The following is a 12,163-nucleotide window of genomic DNA, read 5'->3' on the forward strand; positions in this document are numbered from 1 at the left end:
ATGTACCAAGGACAGAAACATGTTAATCAAAATGTCCCATTTCAGGTATGAAAAATGATTTTGGGCATATGACCCCCTCTACTTTGCTGGCACAAAAAAACTCTCTTCGTGAAATTTTTGATCACAGTCTCACAAACTTGCATGTCGATCTTGCCGATAACTTGTCGAATTTCATCCTTCAACTCGCCGATGTGTCAGGGTTTATTGACATACACCAAAGACTTAACATAACCCCAAAAGAAAAACCGCAAGGAGTTAAATCACATGACCTTGGAGGCCATTGCTTACCACGAAGCGAGATGAGCCGATCCGGGAACTTCTCGTAAAGCAATGCAATTGTTTCGCTGGACATGTGGCACGTCTTGCTGAAACCGTAACTGTTCAATGTCCATTGCATTGAAATGAGGCCACAAAAAATCTCTGATCATTGTATGGTATCGATCTTCATTAACTGTCACTGCTTGTACTGCTTCATCTTCAAAAAAATAAGGGCCGATGACACCACCCGCACAAAAGCCACACCAAACCGTCGCTCGCTGTGGATGCATTTCCCTTTCATGAACAGAGTACGGATTTTCTGATCCCCAGATACGGCAATTTTGATTGTTGACAAAACCGTTTAAGTGGAAGTGTGCATCGTCACTGAAGAAGATTTTCCTCGCAAAACCGTCGTCCTCCTGTTGTCTTCTCAGAAACCAGCCAACAAAAAATCTTGCCTCTTTTGGTGTTCGGGCACTTTCAGTTCTTGGGTTAACTGAATTTTATAGGGGTGGTAATGGAGTTCATGGACAAGAATTCGACACAGTGAAGAATATCCTATGCCCAATTGTTGGGAACGGCAATGACCCAATTTCTTTGGACTAACAATCACACTGTCACGAACCAACACAATGTTTTCAACAGACCGGCTGGAACGCGGACGCCCAGATGTTTTCGAGTTGACTGTTGAACCTGTTTCATTGAACTTTTTCATAAGTCTACGCACTGTTGATTCATTCGGTGCTTCATCACAACGAAAATTCGCACAAAGTCGTCGGACAGTTGCAACACAACTTTCTCCGTTTTGATAAAATGTTTTCACAATTAACACACACGTTGCTCCATTGTGAAGCGTTTCATGTTCACACATTGACTGAATTCTGATGGTGCACAGTTGACAACAATATGGCGAGCGATTCTCAACCAACGGTTTTTTAGATCGGAAGGTTCACAGAATACAACGTACTACACACCATTGTTGCCAACCATGTAAAAACAAAATGCTGAGCGATTTCAAACCGGCATGCTTTTTGAATCACCCTTTATAATGTTCTACCGCAGTAGAAAAGGAACCAATCGCACAAAATGGTCTAATCTGGGTTAACGCAACATTGTCAAAAATCGGAGAATCATCTAGTTCTCCCTTTTAACAAAATTGTATATGTCAGCAGTAACCACAAATATTGCTATTTCACACACACTGCTTAACATGCTTAAGCTACTTTAACTATTTCTTTTGCCAGGAAGAACTTGTTAATTGATTCAAAGTAAGGATCCAATTTTTAACATGGTTTTATTGTAAAGTATCAATTCTGAATAACACTAGTAGATAACAGCAACTCTTTTAACAAGGTTTTGTGAGAAAGCTCTCTGTTCCTCTCTTTTCGTGTTTACATTAATCGGAAAAAGTCTTTTACAAACCTTTTTGACTAAAAACAGTAAATTGAATTAATCCCATATGTGGCACTTACATTAATTGAGCATAGTTATCCCTAACCAATAAAATTCCCTCTTCAGAACAATTAATCCCACTTCAAATATCAATAGGAAAATCCCATCCCTCTTTGTATTTTTTTTAATTCTGCCTGGTGATAATCCTGGTACTATTCTCAACTATCTTACACTAACATTCACTCACTCATTTACACACCATTTCTCGCAATAGCAAAAACATTAAAATTGATCTATATACATCTTATGCTGAGAAAAAAAATCAAACATACTCGTACTAAATACACACACACATCATGTAAATAAGTCATCAACTATTACGATTTGTATACTGATCCAAACTATTTCCTAGCCTCGGAGTAAGAAAATAGCCCACAAAAACTTAATGACTTGTTTATCAAATGAATAGATTACTCAATACTTCCAATTTAAATATCACAGTCAAGAATCTTACTTAAAGAAGTTATCGCATAGAGCAATAAAAAAAATGATTTGATCAAAACCCATACTGACTGTTTCCTTCCCCGTTACGTAGATTGGCAGTTTCCACGTAAGGTTGGAACACAGGCTGCTCAAGCAAAAACATTCGCCAGCCACATTGGTTCCTTGCCTGTTATGCAACAACAGGGGAGGGAAACAGTCAGGCTGCTACTCCGAGAACTTGGTGGGTGAACATGAACTCTCTCTGGCTTGTACCTGTCTTCAACTGTGTGTCAATACAAGGGCAGCTCGATCAGTGGAAATAAATTGACGCATGCGCAATGAAGAATACCGGCAGAAGCAGAGGCCTCTGTTGAGCTTCTTGCGCAAGCGGAAAGTAACCATTACGCAAAAGAAATACTGATGTTTTGTGGTGACTTAAATACAAGGTGCATTCAATAAATAACCGGAAAAGTAGCATAAAAAATATTGTTATATGTTTGTTAATTTGTGAAGGCGTATGTAAGCTATTCATAGCTGGGGTTGGCACGCCTGCCTCGTGCACGGGATGCTGGGAAACAGTTACACAAAATGGCGGCACCCTTACAGGAGGCGAATTTTTTTTTCCAGTCAACTTGTGAATGAGGTTTCATTTCTTGCTCTCTGATTGGCTGTTGGAAAGTTGCGGTGCTGTGATTGTGAGAATATCTTCTTTGCGCTGTACATGATGTAGGCGACTTTAGCAAGTAGTAAAGAAAGTGTAGAGAAACTGATCATTTGAATAATTATTAATTATGAAAGATAAAGTAAGAAGTATTACACACGTGAATGGAATCACAAATTCCATTGTAAAATAATTTATTTCATATTTTTCATCGCAAATTTGCTGCTTTTTTTTTACATCTGGCATAAATGTAGCAGTCTGTTTCTTGGGGTGGGGGGGGGAACTTGCACACTCAAATTAAATACACACGCGCACGTGCACATATATATATATACACATTACACATTCCATTTCTTTACAGAACGCATTGAAAAAATGAAGAAAATATTGTGTAGATATTGGATACAATATAATCATACCCTGGTCTACTAAAATTACACACACAATTTTATTTGTCACACTAATCTCTGTTAATTATTCGAAGGAGCTTTGGAGGAACTTTATAACTTCTAAGCTGAAGGGGTGTCTTTTAAGGGTGTAATCACAGACTGGTGTAATGCTACTATGTTGGAAAATATGCTTTGTTTGTTCACTAACGTGGCAAAAATTACTTTGCTTGTCTCTCTCTGTGGGAAAAAATCCTGCTAACGTCCATGAATACAATGCCATCTCCTAACACCAGTGATTTAAATATTTTAAAAAAAGGGAAAATTTATGGTTATTTTTGCTCGCAAAATACCTAAATTTGAACTTACACTCCCCAAATGAAAAATTGTGGATAAACCCGTCTAACACAGGTGCTTATCCAGAATTTTCCATCTCGGAGGTGTAACAGTAAGCTTATGACAAGGATGCATAAATAGGTTCAGAAAAGGGACATCTGATTTTTCTGTTGTGGTGCAGCTTGATTTATGAAGCATTGTATGAAATAGATTTACTATTCGTTGATAATGAAAATAACCACAAAAATTTTGTATACTATGTGTAGAACTAGGATAGATTTTGCTACAATAATTGCTATTTGGAAAGTAGTGTTTTTCCTTTGTTAATCTTGGTTCCGAATTTTGTAAAACACAGTATACAGGTAGGTACTGGATTGTGAGTATTAAAAATTGTGCTTCATTATTATCTTTTCTGTTTAAACTGTATTATGGTATTATGTAAATGTACATAGAGAAACATTAATCTCGCTGATGGTAACATACAAGTATGTTATTCTGCTTGGATTTTTAATGTCTACCACCATACATTGTTAGAAAATATAGGATGTAGGATAGATGCAGTAATTCTGTTGCAAGGATGTATTATATTTGGCATTTGTACAATTTTATTAAAAAAAATGATTTGCAACACTTATAAAAATGTTAAAATAAACCATAGATTACAGTTAGCCCCTGTAGTAAACAAATAATTCAAATCAAACATAGGCACAATTAAAGTCACATAAAGATGGTTTGCCCACTGAATGTGTTATGTATATGGTTTATTTTTAGCCATTTGTTATGAATTTCTATTTCTACTTTGCTACTCTACCAACTGGTAATAATGTACATTGATGATAATGTGGTGAAACAAAGAGTTAATAATCGCACCCTGTACCACTCGAGACAACTTTCATCTCTTTTGCTAAGCTAACTACCTACCATAGAGGATTGTTTCAGACTTAGCTATGTTTGTTACATGTAGTACAATTACTAACCTCATAATGTTGCAAAGAATAGGGTTTCATCAATCATCACTGTTCATTTTCAATTTTATGGAATTCAACAACTGTCATGTAGTCAATTGAGTTCAGTGTTGCGCTGCACTTTTTGACACTTTGTATAGTGCAGGTGTATTCCAGTGTTGGGGTGATGCAAGGAAATGACGTTCAACCAAGTAGACAGAAAGCTGTGCTCAGATTCAGAAGATTCAACAAATGCCTGTCTGCTGCTTTAAACGTTCATTTGATTAGTTAGCACTCACCACGTGATCATATACCACACATGCACCGACCCAAAATGTAATGCAAACACCAAATACGCTACTTGACTCCAAATCATTGAACTAGACGACTTGGTGTTGTACCGTGTAACCAATTAGATGATTCGGTGCAAAGAGAGTCAAAATGTGCAGCGAACTAGTTGGGGCTAATATGGAGAATGCATTCTCAATCTAAGAAAACTTCTGTATGACCACCACTTGCATCTTCATTCCCTCACACCCAGAAATTGCCACTTCAAGTATGTGGTTCAATTTTAGAAAATTCCTATGCCTCAGTTCCTTGAATTGTACAGCATATACAGTGTGTCCAAGAAAAAATATAGCAATAAAGAATTTAAATAACTCAACAACCGTTAACGACAGAAATATCAAATAACGTTTATTTGGAAGAGAAAATCATATTTTTTTTAACCAAAGAAACCAAAGAACAAGAAAAAAATTTCACCTTAGTAGATCTCAATGTGTGCTCCTTTGGTGGCGCGACAAACATCAAGGTGGTACTCAACCTCCATCCAAGTGTTCTTCAACATTTGATGAGTGATGGAGCCACATGCATCGATAATTCTATCACGGAGATCATTGAGGTCTTGCACAGAGGTCTTGTTTGGTAAACCATAACCCCAAAGGAAAAGGTCCAAACGAGCAAAGTCTGGTGACAGTGGTGGCCATTTAATGGGTCCACCCCTCCCAATCCAATTACCAGCGGGGGGCATCCTGCTGAAACATGTACCCATGAGGTATACGAGGTACAGTATGTTGCAACATTTGCAGGTAACTTGCACCTGTAACTGTAGCTTCCTCAAAGAAAAAGGGCCCAATTACGGAATCTCGTGTCAAACCACACCACACATTCAACTTGGGGCTGTCGTGTTCATGTTCAACAAATGCATGGGGATTCTGCTCACCCCATATTCTACAGTTATGCCTATGCGCTTTTCTGGCAATGTGGAAGGTAGCCTCATCTGAAAATGTTACGCGTGTCAGGAATTCATTGTCATCATCAATGCGTGATAGCACTTCACTAGCATAATCGAACCTAGCGGGTTTATCACTGCACATTAGTTTCTGAACAAGCTGTAACTTGTAGGCTCTAAGCCTTAACCTTTTATGTACAATATCATGCACAGTAGAACATGGAATTTGAAGTTGAGAACTAGCACGTCTCACAGATTTACGCGGGATTCTCTGGAAAGCTTCCTGAACTGCAACCACTTTATCCTCGCTCACACGCTTCTGACCACTACCTTTCTTCCTCAACAAAGACCCTGTTTCCAGCAATTGTTTATACTATTTAACAATGTAATGACGTTCTGGTGCTTCCTGTCCATATTGTTGCCTGAATCTTCTTTGTACCGTTACAGGAGACTTCAATTCTGCAAACCAAAAGCAGCACTCAAGTTTCTGACGACCAGTAAACTGCGCCATTGTACAGACTGCTCACGAACAAAGCCACGCATGTGCTTAATTATGTTACGATTTTTTCCCTTCTGGTGGTAAAAAAAATCCTTTCTTCCCTCTTCCAAATAAATGTTATTTGACATTTCTATCTTTAATGATTGTTGAGTTATTTAAATTCTTTATTGGTATATTTTATCTCTGACACACTGTTTATATCCTTTTGATCCTTTTTTTAAGAGTATTGCAATTTTATCAGTTGAAACTTCCACTTGAACAATACCACTGTTAACTTACATAGTCAGTGGATTTTTTCTGGCAGTATGCTGTATTAACCTAATAAATATGTATGTAACTACATGGATGCATGATCATTTATGAAAGTACAACATATTGTCCCCATCTATTTTGCCACACTTCTTAACGCGTTGCATAGTGCAGGCGTATCTCAGTGTCAGGCTGGTGCAAGGAAATGACATTTAATCAATAGACGATAGTTGTGTTCACATTCAGAAGATTCAACAAATTTCTGTCTGCTGCTTTAAATGCTCATTTGATTAGTTAGCATGCACCACGTGATCATACACCACACACTCCATAATGTAGTGGAAACGGTGCAGACACAAAATACACTACTCTACACCAAATCAACGAAGTAGACGAGTTGGTGTTGCACGCACGAGTGCAGAGAGAGTCAAGAAGTGCAGTGGACTAGATGGAGCTATTGTGGACACAACAAACCACCTTGAAGAGAGTTGGAACCTTTATTCCCAGAAAAAAAAAAGCACTCTACATAGCTACACCTCTTTTTTCTATTGATAAATGAATATGGTAATATGGACAATTGTGGATAACTTAGTTTACTTGAATTACCGTTTTAAATATTGCTTTGCGATAACTAATTGCACTGTAAAAATAAAGTTCTTTTCTGGCCAAAAATTATTTTGCGGTCGTTCTATGACAAAAGAACTGAGCAGATTGTAACATAACTTTAAAATAATTAAAATACCACATACCAGGAAATACATTGCCTACCAGTAGTAAAAATTTGAGTACAAACACTAGTTATAGTAACTTGTGTCATGCTACTCAGAAGACAAGATATTCCATATTTCTCCATTCTGTTAATATGTTTTCTCCATACCATGTTACTGATATACCAAATAATTTCCTCTCCTTGCTATCAAATTGAAAAATCAATTACTTCCTATGTTTGTCTAATAAAAAAATCAATGCCAGTGCACTACAAATTTAAGAATTAAAATTAAAACTTGGAATGAAGAAACTTGCCCGTTTCACAGATATGTATTGTAATAATGTTACCTTTCTTCCTGATTGTACTACATATCACGCTATTATAAGATTACATAAAAACTTCAATTTCTTTACAAACTTGCAGTGCAATAACAATTTAAATTATGCATGCACCAGTACCCCCACCTAGCATTTAGTTTTTATACTTGCAAAGAACTCTAGTTTCTGTTTGTGTTATGCATTGAAATTAAGTTAAAATATGAAAAAAAAGACGATAATATCTCATTGCCTGTCAAGTGTAACAGATTTTACTAAGTGCATACATGCAGTGCAGAATAGAATTGTGGCTTTGCGGGCCCTGAAAAAAAATCATTTTAAAATAAAATGTGAAATACACAAATTCGAATACTTCTGATCATTCTCAATTTACACCTGAATGTAGATTTCTGAAACCTAATAAAAAATATATGTAGTATAGTACTTTTCAGCAAAAAGTAACAAACATTACCATTTTGAGTTGGTGTTTTAAGTCCACTTTATGCACACTAAAGCTAATCGGGACTGGACCTACAGTTTAAAGTGGAATCCGAACCACTTGTGCCTCCACCGGGTATCAAACCCGGGACCCTTTGATTACAAGGCATTGACGCTACCACTGCCATGGTGGAGGCCCATTTTACCATTTTGAATACTGAGCATAGGCAAATGGAACAGATAAACATTGAACATATTGTGAAGTAGTTTTCCTGATGCCAAGCCTTGCAAGCAAAAGATTTAGGTTTTACAAATTGTCTTGACCTGAATTTACAATTATTATTTCTTGAATATTGGTTGTTCAATGTGTGTTAAATGTACAATCATGAACCCTTCTGGGTTGCAACACTGCCAATAACTTTCATTTGAATCAGTACAATGCAGAAGTGTGCGGCTGGAAATTCATTAATTGAAGGGCTCGGGTGTAAAATATGGTGAGTGACATTTTGGTCATTTCTGAGTTCATTAATTATTTATTATTAGAAGCTATACTGTGGATAAATTGTGTTCGTGTTGTGTTTACCAATTTCAGAAGGCTTCACTGAGTCTAATGCAAATGAAATGACAATTTCACTCTAAAATTGAAGGATGGCACATTGTACTTTGTAACTAAAAAATGACCAAAATGTCGCACACCATGTTTTACACTGGAGCCCTTCAATTGTCTTGATGCAAAATACATAGTTTTTAAAGCATCAGCCTCATCATGTGGATATTCTAGGATTAAGTATGCTTTCTTAACCTACAGGTACTTAAAGAACACTATAAGCGATGTTTTGTACTCAATGCATGATTGTGATACTGCCTTCATAATGCGAGAAATACTGTCGCTGACGTACTGGCAAAATCATGACACACACATAGGCCCAGTGCTTTTGTTAGCTTGTTTTGGTCATACTTCTGCATCATAAAGTATTAAAGTACACATAAGTGCCTTCAATTTAAATGGATAATGAATTTAAATGCTTGAAGGAAGTGACTGGCCAAAAAGATGGCAAGATAAGACCATGTGAAAAAATATGACAATAAGGAAAATAAGACATACTGAATACATATTTTTAACGTGTATTTCAACAATAAAAATGTGATTTTTTTTTTTTAAATGTCTCAACATTTATTACAATTTGGAATGTTGCAAAAATTATAACATACGTAATTGATTGGTTTGAACTACAAATTTCAGTGCACTCCATATTGTGCAATTAAATGTACGATTAATCAATTTGCACAAGAAAAAACAATGTATCGGAGTTACAGATTCAAACATGAAATATTTTTTCTTTATAATTCTATTGTTTTTAAATGTACATGTTATATAACTAATCATTGTTTTAGGTTATATGCTGAATATAAATACACAAACAGTAAATATGTATTTACACATGCACACACACACAAAGTTGAAAATTCAATTGATTACAAGCAATGCAATAATCATCACGGATTAGCATGAGGAATCATATCTCTGTGTACATAAAGAAACATGGGAAGCAAGATTATCATACATTGAAATTTAATTTAATTTAAAAATAACAGGCATATACTTTTCAATTACAATGCTTATTTGGAAGCAATGAAGGTACAATTAGTTGTACAACAGATCAGTACTTACAATCAATACTATAGGATACTAGTTTTTCTTCTTTCAATGATTTCCATCCAACATCTGGTACAGGAGCCATGTGAATGAACAACAGGAATGAGGATTTCTTCATACCTTTTAACTTCCTCTTATCCTTTACTAATTTTACCATTGTTTTAAAACTACACTTGTTAAGTTCATGAAGAAAAGCATGTATAAGACTGAAAGGTTGAAAGAAAAATACAAAGACAAGTACAGTATAGTATGTTGTTTGATCTTCTTTACGACAGTTTTAAAGCAGTGTATGTAGATTACCATTTTCTAGGTAAAGCAAGCTTTCATGCTGATTTCTTGTGGTGAGTTTTTCCAAGAGCTATGTTCCTTTCTACACATGCATTCAGAGCATGTGGTGCAGCCTTCCGTTTGGATGTTGGTAATTCTGCCCACGTAGAGATATTTCTTCTCTTCAAAGCATATGCATGTTCTGGCAGTCTTTGTGCTTTGGAAGGGTGACCTGTGTGCTGAATATTTCTCCCACCGAGATATGTTGTCCTACGTGCTACAGCTGTAGGCTGTACATTTATTTTTCTTCTCCCAGACACAGGTCCTCCATATTTCCCACTAGAAACCAAGAAAGAAGAAAGGTTTGAGTCTAACATTTTAAGCACATTTGAATACTGATTTTGCTAATTCCTCATTTGCCTCTAAACTATCTTCTATTTTCTTGAATGCCAAAGAGAGCATTCTTTTGGCATCTGAAACTTCAAGTCCATGTTCTGCTTGGTAAGAACTTGTAGGCTGTGACAATTCTTCATCTTCAGTATTTTGTATAGCTGGCATTGTGTTGTCGAGACATGATGTTTCTGGATTGTTTGGACCTTCCGAGGATGACCTGAGAGACTTATACCAGTTTGGGTCCTCTGGATGAGAGCCTGTCAATATTTTATGGACAACTGTTTTTGTTTCCATGTCTCCTTCTACCTGAAAGTTGACAGAAGGCAATGCAAACTGAACTTTCACGTAATACTGGTGTTTGCAAGGAGCACCTTGAAAACCTACAGGGCAGGAACATGTATCAACATACGCATCTACAACATATTCTGTGCCCTTTTCTCTGTTGCTCACATTGTATTGATCATCAGCAATTTTTCTGCATGGAGGAATTTCATTTGTACCTCATACTGTTTCATTCTCTTGTCAGCCTTACTCCTATTGTTCAAAGTATGAACTACCATTTGTTCATAATAAGATGTCAATTTTACACTCAAGAAATCAGAGATATGTACAATGCTGTATGCTTTTAACCTGTGTAAAATGTTATCTTTCAAAACTCGGAATGCAGTATCTTTCAAAACTGGGAATGCAGCCTCACTATAATTGTTTGTATTGTGACCTTGTATCAAAAGATTCTTTCGTCCAGCAAGACTCCATTCATCTCTTCTCTCCATCATGCTTTCGAGGTACTTTACAACATTGGGATACTTTTGACTTAAAGTACTCCCCAGAAGTTGAAGGTATGCCTCGTCTGATCACATCCACCACACCCCCTATATGCCTTCATGGCATGGTGCTATGCACAGGGGAGCACTTTACCTTTTACCTTGTCTAAGTCTTTATCATTTGGAGAATTGACCATCACTTTAAACATGGTAAAGAGCTCTGGACAATCCTCTTTTAGTACTTTCTGTGCCTGAAGCACATGGAACTTGCATAACAGCATTGCACTTTGTGGATATTTAACTTTAATGGCATTTCTTAAACTATGGCTATCATCAGTGACAAAATGGGCCCTGTCTCCCTTTACTAAAAAAGGCCTCTGAGGGAAATAATGATGACAGCAGCTCTAAACCTTTGGTAATGACAAATTCAGATTTAGAATCTGTTATTACAATACCTAATGGCAAGCCTCCAGAAATGCTTGGAGCCATCAAAATGAATACTCGATTGTTGTTCTTATCCATATTACCAGAAGAGTCAATGAACACAACTTTCCCAGATGCTTTCAGAACCTGGTGGACACTCTTCATTAATGGGGAACAAATAGCAACAATCAGATGGTCATTTGATTCATCCAATGTGGCACATACATCACCCACTTTGTTGTTGTATTCCGTTACAAATGTTTTCAAAGATTCGAGCATTTCGGGTCCCTCAGAAGCTCCTTATTCTTTTGAGAATATTTTATAATACTCTCCGTAACACCACTGCAAATCTGGGCATAAGGAACTATCAGCAACGATCTAAAAGAAATTAAGACAGAAAAAATGAAAACATTATATTATTCTAAATTTATTATTAATTTAGGTTTGGAAGCACATATAGTGTGTGCATTTGAAAGAGTAATATACAGGGTGGTCGAAAAGTCCCCGAACCCAAACTTCAAAAAAAAAAATTGCGGTAGTTATTATGATAATGTCAAAATTTCTGTGGAAGCTTGTTTGCGAGGGTCTTGGCTGTACACGACACAAAAGATGGCGCTGGGAAGTGGCGCTAGCAGTCGTGGCGAGGAAATGAACTACGAGCAGTGCTGGTAACAAAATAATCAGGTAAACCAAACCAACAGTTAACCTAAACTGTGAAAGCAAGGAACAAGTGGACCTTACCTGTGTGATCATGTAGAT

The sequence above is a fragment of the Lepisma saccharinum genome, chromosome 8, assembly GCF_977018435.1.
Source record: "Lepisma saccharinum chromosome 8, izLepSacc3.1, whole genome shotgun sequence".
NCBI classification, from domain to species: domain Eukaryota; kingdom Metazoa; phylum Arthropoda; class Insecta; order Zygentoma; family Lepismatidae; genus Lepisma; species Lepisma saccharinum.